The following is a 10,437-nucleotide window of genomic DNA, read 5'->3' as shown; positions in this document are numbered from 1 at the left end:
TGTCAGCCTTCCATGGAAAAAATATTCTCAGTCTGCGTTTTGGGTGTAGATCGGGCACTGTACATCAGGCTGCTGTTTTACAAAAGCTCTATGGAATGTGGAATATATGTAAGCCATCTAGTCTTCGTTTCTGAAAATATTCCACATCATCTGAGTATGTCAAAGGAGTGAATTGGGTTTACATCTACCTCAGTTTTAACCTAAATGGGAGAGGTTCACTCCATTTCACTTTGAATACATAAAAGACATGACTAAGTTACCTATCTATGTGACACGCAACTTAAATACACTGGGTTTTAAACTGGTATATTGACTCACCTGTCCCTGCTTTCTTTCCTTCTTTCTCTCTGTCTTCACTGAACTTATTCAGCTCAGTGAGGAGCCAAAAGCTACATGGGTTAAATCTGCCCAGAGAGGCTGTGGATGCCCCATCCCTGGAGATGTTCAAGGCCAGGCTGAATGGGGCATTGGGCAGCCTGGTCTAGTATTAAATGTGGAGGTTGTCAGCCCTGCCTGTGGCAGGGATGTTGGGACTTGATGATCCTTGGGTTCCCTTCCAGCCCAGGTTATTCTATGATTCTGTGATTCTGTGATTCTATGATTCTATGATTCTATGATTCTACGATTCTATGATTCTATGATTCTACGATTCTATGATTCTATGATTAAGATGACCTTCTGAAAAGACACAAGATTCACAACTACCCAAGGAGAATTTCTAGCAGCAGAAATATCAGATTTTATCTCTTCTGTCAAGGATAACTGACTAGGTTTAAACTAGCATTGCCATTACAAGGCCTTCAATAGATATCTTGTTCTTTTTACCAGAGAAGACGCATGCGTGCACACACATACATTACCTAACATGTTTTACTTTTTTGACACCTCTGTGAGAGACCAAATATGTGATCTAGTTGAGGCAAATATCTGTGACAGAGATTTCAATGTAAATTTTCTGTGAAAGTGTTCCGTAAAGAGTTTGTTTAAGAGAGTGTTTGTCTAGTCCAAATGCAAAAGAAAGAGAAATAAACTTAGCACAGCATACAATTAAGGAAGAGATTAAGATTTTGGAATGAAATTCAAGTCATATGTACGATCTTACTCCTATAGAAAAAATAATGTAAAGCCAGAAAGGGAAAAATTCATTAAAAACACAACATTATGAACAGTTTCTAGTATATGGGTTCTGTTAAATTTTATTTCCCCTTCCACTGCAAAATTGTAAACTGTGCAATATGCTTACCTTCTTTCCATTTATACTCTAATATGCGCTTAACATACGGCTTAGCTACAGCCTATGTGATCTAAGACTCTATGCAGAAAGCCATGCTGTTCTTAACTGGAACTGTATGAAAGGCTACCATATATTGAACTTCCACTTTGACACAGTCCCTTTTCCTGCCAGAAATTCTGTGTGGATAGAGTTTAAGGATCTTGAAAATCTGCCTAGAAATTCCAGAACTTTGGCAGCCTGACTGGACCAACAGCTCTGCCCAGGACATTGGACATTCAGAATTCCTGAGCACGTCTGCTTTGGATGTTCTCCACAGCCCTGAAATGCGTGTAGGGTAAGGTTGAATTTCTGGAAACACACCCCTCAATGGCACTGACTGTTCAGGAGACAAATGATCAGACTGTCTCTGTGGGTTCTGTCTTTGGGATTTCTTCCTGTACTTCACACACAAAATGACCTGTGCAACAAACCTTGCCTTTCCATCCTTTGCTGCAGCTTGGTTGTTGTAGTACTGTTATGGGGACATTTTTGGTTCCCCGCCGGTACTGTGCCCATGGGAGTTCAGGAAATGTTTGGATAAAACTCTCAGAAATACATTTTGATTTTTTGATTTTTTGTATGGCCCTGTGTGGAGTCAATGATCCTTGTGGATACTGTCCAGCACACAGATGATTCACTGAGTAAATTTTCAGAGTGGCAATAAAAAACACCATTCAATTTTTGTAAAGATCTACACATACAGCATCATGTGCCCTTCCCAGCAACACTTTGCAGACCTCAAAGTCAGGCTTTACCTTACTTTTTCATAAAAAATCTTATGAAATATGTTATTAAATGTTCATGAGATTATATGACAAATATTATCTCTGGATAAGCAGAAGACATTGGAGTGAAAATAAGACACATCCAACAATAACTTTTGTTCTGGGAAGTTACACGAAATGAGAAGCAAGTCAGTAAGCAGTTTCTCCACTTTTCAGATGTTTCCAAACTAACAGGTAATTTCCTTGGCTATCCAGTAGCAGAATTCTTTGGCAGACTGCCCACAAAGACTACACAAGACAAGGTAGTACAAGTAACTAGACAACTTCTTTTCTGAAAATTACTGAGGAAATGGTAACGCTTCTACTTACAATCGCAACTTCACATTTCCTGTTCAAATAATGCAGTATTAATTTCTACTTTTCCCCCTCCTTAGTGTCTTCCCAAGTCTTTTCCCATGGTTTTCCTTTCTCTACTGATAAGAAACTAAAGCATTTAAGCACTTCTCTGAATAAAAACAATCCATGGGTTGGTTTTTTGTTGCGTGCATGTGTGTGTGTGTTGAGAATGTGTAAACTGAGAACAGGATCCTGTGTTTTTATTATAGTCCTGCTGGCTCTGCAGTGCTATTGTGAAAATCACTTATTTCTGATTTTTATATCTCAGTAGATATTCTTGCATGCAGCAAACTTTCTGTCTTTGGAATAGCATGCATTTGATGGCTTTTTGTGCATTTCTTGACAAGGCAATCAATCTTTCATCTATATATATTTTTAAGGTAAGATGTGAGGTAAGGATGAAGAAGCACATAGAGCTAGAGTGACATCTATGGCATCAGTAATGGGAAATGGGCCATGCTTGCTAAACCCTCCCAACACAAATGCTAATAGCCTCCCTTGCTCTTAGCCACCCATAGTGTAAAAACTGAATATTTGTATGAAAAGAAAACATGGGTTATTTTTTTTCATATACCTTTTCTTTTCTTCTTGGACTCTCCTTATTGTTTTTTGTTTGTTTGTTTTGGCTGTTTTTGTTTTGTTTTCTTATTTGTTTGGTTTTGTTTGTTTTGGTTTTAATTTCCCTTTTTTTCATTACAGTCTTTCAGTTTAACCAACACATTTAAGGAGATTTGTAATAGACTCTGCACACATTTCTCAAAAATTCAGGCGTTTCTTCCTTTATTAGAAATTATTTTGTTGTATCTTGCTGGGAACCTGAACAGTCTCAACACAAAAAATACCTAAATGTCTTTAGGAAAGTAAAATGCTACACAACCACTTCTGTGGCACATGCTGCTGCTTATAGTTTTAACCAGATTTTAAACATTCCACACTGGCTCTTAAACCAGAATGGACTGAAATTTACAAGTTTGTCATTTACAGAATTGCTATTCAAGATCTGGGAAGAATTGCTTCATTCTCCCTTTCTGAATAAATTCTACATTAAATATCCAGCATGAATCTAATTTAAAAGACACATCTTTGGTTCTGCAGAGAAATCAAATTTCCTATAAATATTTCTTACAAAGCAGACATTTTCCTTTCAAAATTCCCAAATAAAAATGCCATTGTTGTAGGCTTATTGAGGTCAGAATTTATTCTGTTATTTTCTTTTATTTATTTTTAATTGAAAGCTGTAGCTCAGACATTAGAGAGTAGAGTTTTTTTAACTGGGTTTTTGTCTCAGACAATGAGGGGTTGGGCAGTTAACTGCTTTTAATCATACTGTTCTCATGACTTCTGTCAACATTGCCTAGAGCCACAGAAAGCTGCTCAGTATACAAATAAACAAAAGTTTACAAACTACATAAATGCAGATTTTCATAGAAGGAGATGGGTAAGGATAAACTCTCTTACCCTCTGCCCCTAGTCTACATATCAGGAGGGGGGAAGCGTATATAACCTGGGCATCATGAGTGGGTAGAAGTGCATGTGATTTACAGAAGCAAAGGTGGTAGCAGAGAGGACAAGGAAGCCAGAGCCCAGCTGCTGTGTAACCATAGGCAACTACACAGACTCACAGGGAATTTCAAAGGTGCCAGCACAACTGCCTTTGGGGTCTGCCAAGGAGCCAGATGCTGGTACTGAGTGAATATTTTAGACCACTTGCCACACTGTTTTCAGAATTCTACCTGATCGTCTTCCCATCTTCTCTGGAAAACCCAGTGGTGTGCTAATTACCAACTTTATAAATAAAATTAAAAAAAAATATATTGAAAGTCCGCTGTAAGTTTAGTGAGTTTACAGAACTTTTGCTGAGATGCCAGACAAAACATGCCAGCCATGCCAGAGGAGAAAGCAAATAAATAAAGCGCAGTGCTGTAATCAGTATGTTAAAATTCATGGACAACATATACAACGTTCGTAGTCTCTTTGATTAAAAATGAAGTTCCTTCTTTCTGTAACACCCATGGATTTTCATTAAGCAAAATGAATGTCTTAACTGCAGCTACTAAAAACAGCAGCTGGTGTTTCTACTGGTAGTTCTACACAGCCTATGACTAGTTCTTTCCCTGCTTCTCGTTTCTAGGGAGGCAACACGTCTGCTGCTTTTTCCCTTCTGTTCAAAGCTTTCTGACCACCTGAGAAATATGTGAGCTCTGTAATAATTTGTGGTTGAGTCGTTCCAGTGAGAAGGGTAAACTGAAGGTACGGGTTTGCAATCTGTAGATGCCTGTCTGTTGATTAGATATAACTGTGTTTTTATTTCCTTCTCTTCTAGATTAGAGGATATAAAAGCAGTCACCTGTCAACCCAATCCAGCAATGAAATTCAGCAGCCTATTGTCCCAATCACTGCTTTCAATCACTCTAAACGGTCTCCAGAGACAATCATTATTATAGGACATGTTCCTAAGAGTAGATAAATGGAGCTCAACCTGCCAGCCTGCATAGGGAAAGATGGACAGTCTTGGCCAAAAATATGAAAGGGCCTGGAGCTTTATTGACATTTACATCAAAAATAGTTAGCAATGAAAGCAGCTGTTGTGGAGAGCTTTCACCACAACGTGTTTGGAATATGCTGTGAATTGAAATACAGACCTCCTGACAAGCAATTTACCTTCTGTCATTCTCCATGTGCTTGCAGCATTACTGGGTACTTGCTGTGATAGCCCACTTAAAGCTGCACATGTGTACAGTTTGGATGAAAGATTAACTGCAATTTGAGGCAGGAAGTAACGAATTGTGGAGTGTCATTCATAATGGCCGACATTGTCATCTGCAGGGTGACACCACAGCAAGAAGGTGCCTCTGTTGTGACGAGCTCATAGATTCAGATGTCATTCATCCTAATGAAGATCTGCCTACAGTTCTAATAAGCAGAATGTGAGACAGCTCAGGATTATAAGCATTAATCTGCCTTGTTTGTTGACATTAACATGATGACTAAAATGCCATTATGCAAGAAATTCTTTCTAAAGCTATTAAAATGGGGCAATCTTAATATGAGTATTACAGCTCAGAACAAAAGATGTGCCAGGAGTTAATTTCCATGTTTACTCTTGTCATTTTCTACACTGTATTGATTTTTTTTCTCCTCTAAATAACTGATACTGCACAAAAAGTGTTTGATATTTCATGAATACACCACCACTAACTGTGACCAAAATACAACCCACATGCTAGTTTCCCCTAGCACAAAAGGTAAACCTATTCACCTAAAAGCGGGTTACATTAGATAGAAATATCAATATGATAAATATTTAGCTGATATCTTGTGAGAACTTGAATCATGCCAAGCACACTTAAAAGAAGACTTATGATAATAATTAATGAAAATAATTGACCTAATATGTAAATAGATCAGTTCCTCTTTTCAGCCACACAAATAAGCCATTTTCAAGCTGATGTGATGCTCTTGACTGTGGGGGTCAATGGAGAACTGCCAAGGCTGATTTTTCCAAAGACATCAAGACTCTTATAAGTCATTATCAACTGGAATTGAAATAAATCTGTGTGTAAATCTCTGTTTAAAGAGGACTAGAAGGAGGATATTAAGGATTTTGATCTTCATCCCTGCAGAAGTGAATGACATATATAAAAATGGATTTGTGTGCCTGTCTTTGCAACTGAGCTTAAATATCATTTGCTTTCTGAAAACTGTATTCACTAACAAAATCCAGGCAGCTATAGAATGTACTCAGATATGGGATAAGCAGTTTTCATTCTGGAGACCCATAGAAGACTGAGGGACAGGTTTTAAAGGACCACGATGCAGACAGGAGATCTCTTCAGTTCTAGATATTTTGAGGTTTTGCTTTTCTTTTTTTATATACCTAGTTCTTATAACCAAAGAAAAAACTCTTAATTCACATTAGATATATTTCAACATATCATAGATATTTTTGTTGTCTGGATGGGGACAAAATCAGACTCAGCATTAAGAAATTTTGACTGGGAGTAGGTTAGTAGATATTCCAAAAAGATTAGATCAAATTTAGTAGAAGTTGCTACCTTTGTAATGCATCAGGGGAGAACAAAGTGAGGCATTTATTTTGACATTTGTTTGCCTTTACATCACTAGTTGCAGGTTGAGGTAATTTAAAAGCATGCCGAATCTGAAAGACATAGTAGACATGCACTGCCTCTTCTTAGCCTTTAATATCTCTGCACAATGAACAGATACTCCTTAAATACTCCTTCCTATCAGAGTCCATAAAGAAAAGAGCCGGAAGTAAATCCATACTATGTGTAGGAGCATTGTAGGCTGATGTGAATGACAGCCAGGATGTGGGACCCTGACTGCAGTTCTGTGAGTTAGCAAGTGAAAGCTACATGCAATGGGAAAGTTGGATGTTGATTTTCTTTCTCATTCTCAGAAGGATTTTTTATTAACTACTGAACCATATACCTTTAGAAAGGCCCTTTTGCTACACGTCTACACGCAAGCACTTCTAATAAAAGGGAACTTAAAACTGACAAATTGTACATTTGTTCCATGGGAGACCCATCTGGGCAGGCTGCCAATTTATGTTAGCTTTACATTTTCTGGCCTACAGGCCAAGCCTGTAGCTGAATCTAAAAGCTGTAGCAGCCAAAAACTTAGTGGTAGGCCTTCATTCTGCGAAGTCGGCGGACTCCAAATGTGATAGCTGGGGTGAGTTAAGTGGCTTGGAGAGAGGTTTAAAAAGGACACTGCATGAGGTAGAGGATTGCTGGATTACATAGCACAAGATTTTATAAAGCAGACAAATGCAGGAATGTCACTGAGTAGCGTAATAAATATCAGGTTATACCTCACGAAAGCAGGGATTTGATCTCCCTTCAGTCAGCTGAGCAGGGCACAGGTTTGCTGAATGGCAGCACCTGGAGAAACTGGTGGGACACCCAGTTTCATTTCCTCTTTGATAAGTCCCTAAATCCACCCAAAGCCTCTTGGTGGGGCTGGATTCAAGGGGGAATGGTCTTAATCTGAGACAGGGGCGGTTTGGGCTAGATATTAAGAGGAATTTTTTCACACAGAGGGTGGTGACGCACTGGAACAGGTTGCCCAAGAAGGTTGTGGATGCCCCATCCCTGAAGGTATTTAAGACCAGGCTGGATGTGTCTCTGTGAAGCCTGTTCCAGTGATTGACAACCCTGCCAATGGCAGGCGATTGAAACTAGATGATCTTTATGGTCCTTTGCAACCCAGGCCATTCTATGATTTTATGATTCTTTTGTTGTGAACTGCAATTGCCTGTGATTGCATGTGTCTTTTCTTAGCAGATGAGAGCAAAACTTCAGAAGAGAGGGTTGTGCTAAGTGCTCTGACCTGCCAGGCACAAAACTCCCCTGTGCCAGCAGCAGGAAAGTGAGAAAAGCCCAGGTGGGGAGCGGGCTGACTGCCACATACATGGGCTACACTCTGAGGTTATGAAACACAATTCTGCACTGTCACAGAGGCTTCCCATGCTGCTGGTTGTCTTCCCTCCAGGGAATGAGTCCCCTGTGCAGTCCCCACTGACTGATTCATCTAAGTGGGACTTCTTGTTCGGCTAGTGCCAAATCCCAGATGTATTCCTGACTAGAGGCATGCTCAATCCCAAGGGGAATGTACCTCAAAGAGCAGCTGCTGCCTGTTCATCTGGACACATCTGGAGATGTGTCAGCTGCACATCTCCAGAGCACCAGATGCACATGGGAGTTTTCATTTTCCTGTCCTATTTGAATAAAGCTATTATTCATTTTTTTATGCCTGTATTAGCTAGATGAGAAGAGCATACAATTGAAATGTCAAGCCTTCTTGGGTCCTGAGGGAATATTCCTCTTGCAAAACTCTGTACTCCTTCATGGTGGCACTCGCCTGTCACTTAGGAAGTGTCCTGGAGATAAAAGAGAAACATCAGTTGTAAGAAAGTGTTTGCAGACTTCCTTGAAGCTGTCTCAATTACATGGCCCTGAGCGTCATTCCAGCCTACAGACATCCTGCTTAAGCTGCATCTAAATGTGAGGGAATGGCTTCAAGTTGCATCAGCAGAGGTTCAGGCTGGATATTTGGAAAAATTTCTTCTCAGAAAGAGTGGTAATGTATTAGAACACTCTGCCCAGGGAGATGGTGGAGTCATCACCCCTGGAGGTGCTCAAGAACCATGGAGATGTGTCACTGAAGGATGAGATTTGTGGGCATGGTGGGGATGAGTTGATGGTTGGACTTGGTGATCTTAGACATCTCTTCCAACCTGTATGATTCTATGATTCTAAACTGATGTATGGGTGCATGCACACCACAGGGTCCAGGTCTCTGATCAGGGCATGTGTTTGTCAGGACACTGTCTGTTTTGCTCAGTGTCTGCACACAGGAAGCCTTTCTATGGGAAGAAAAAAGAAGTTCTGGGATGGTGAAATAAAGATGGTAAAAACCCCAGATGTCACACACACACAGCCAGCATGTTCCTGGAAACTGCCTGAGTGCCACAGCATAGGCAGAGCCTTGCTAATTACAGGCCAGATCTGGGGTTCTGCCTGTATATCTAGTTCTGATAGCAGAGTCAGTTAAAACTGAACAAGTTAATGCAATTTAGATTCAGTGATAACGGTCCCAGATAATTCAAAAGCTACATCAGTGAATATTTTGGGGAGAAAAAAAAGTTAGAATACTGTTTGGACCTTTTTTTTATCACAAATCTGTAATAAAAAAAAAATCTTCTAAAGAGGATATGTACTTAGTGTTTGTTTGTTTACATCCATAGAACAAAATGAACAAAAATAATCATTCCAACAATCCAAAACAAGCTGAGATTGGAACAAAACGGCTCTTTGCTGGGAAGAGCTTTTGCTTTTAACATATTTCTATTTTCTAATTGAATCTATCTGTTGAGAATTGTCCAAAAACTCTAACCTCAGAAGGATGGAGTCTGCAGGAAAGGGGCTTCTTAACAGGTTTTAATCATGGGAGGGAAAACACGGCTAATTAAAGAGAGATTTCTAGAAACACAAGCTAATTTACAGCTAACTGTGGATTTTGGAGGCATCGATTGTTTCAATAATCAGCCTAACAGAAGTGAAGTGAACAGGTGAATAGTGTTGTAACTGATGATTTGTTTCCATAGTTAGAATAGGAGTACAACATTTCTGTAAGAGGGAAAATGATAGCTGAAAGCATGAGGAGAATTAGAAGGAGAAATAAGAACCTAAGAGTGGAGGATTTATTAACATAAAAGCAGGTGAAAAAACAAAGTACACATAGTACCAATAGAATCTTTAACTAAGAATTTCAGCTGTTTTGAGTTAATTCGCTGAGTAAACACACTGCATTCTCTAAACAAATTCTGATGCACAGTTCTTACAGAGCCCAACAAAATCTCCAACAGACTTGTGTCTTTAATTAGACTTTGTGCTGGGAAGAAGCTGACAGTGACTTCAGGGGTCAAGATGGAACATCCTATTTATTTTGCTGTCCTTGACATGTATTATGAGAGCATCTTTTCTAAAACAAAAATAGAATAGTCATGGGTCATTGAACTTCTGGGTAAGTGTTTAAAAAATAGGAGTATCTGACTGCCTATGAAATTTACATTTAAATCTAGGAGCAGACAAAAAAAACCAACTTGATCCTGGCTGAAAAACATGAAGACTTGGTGTATGATAAAGGGAGAGGACTAAAAGTTTCTAAAGGTTTTTCAGATCAGACAGATCTGTCAGAAATTCTGCAAGTGTTTTTAGTCTCTTCTCTGACTTTTTTCATATAAAGGTTTTGGCCTTAATAATGGAAGGGAAGATAAACAAAATCAAATACTTGAAAATTGTTTATTTTCCCATCAGTATCAGGATAAGCAGAAAATTGAACACATGGGGGGATATTTTTCTCTTTCTAGACTGGATCAACTTTCAGTTGGAGTTATGAAAGCTTATTTCTAGCTCAGAAACAGGACCTACTTTTGCCTACTCTAACACTGTCATTAAACAGTAACACTATCTGGCAGCAACAAACAGCACAAAATAAGTGTAGGATTATCCAACA

The sequence above is a fragment of the Coturnix japonica genome, chromosome 2, assembly GCF_001577835.2.
Source record: "Coturnix japonica isolate 7356 chromosome 2, Coturnix japonica 2.1, whole genome shotgun sequence".
Taxonomy (NCBI): Eukaryota; Metazoa; Chordata; class Aves; order Galliformes; family Phasianidae; genus Coturnix; species Coturnix japonica.
This window is presented reverse-complemented; position numbering follows the sequence as displayed.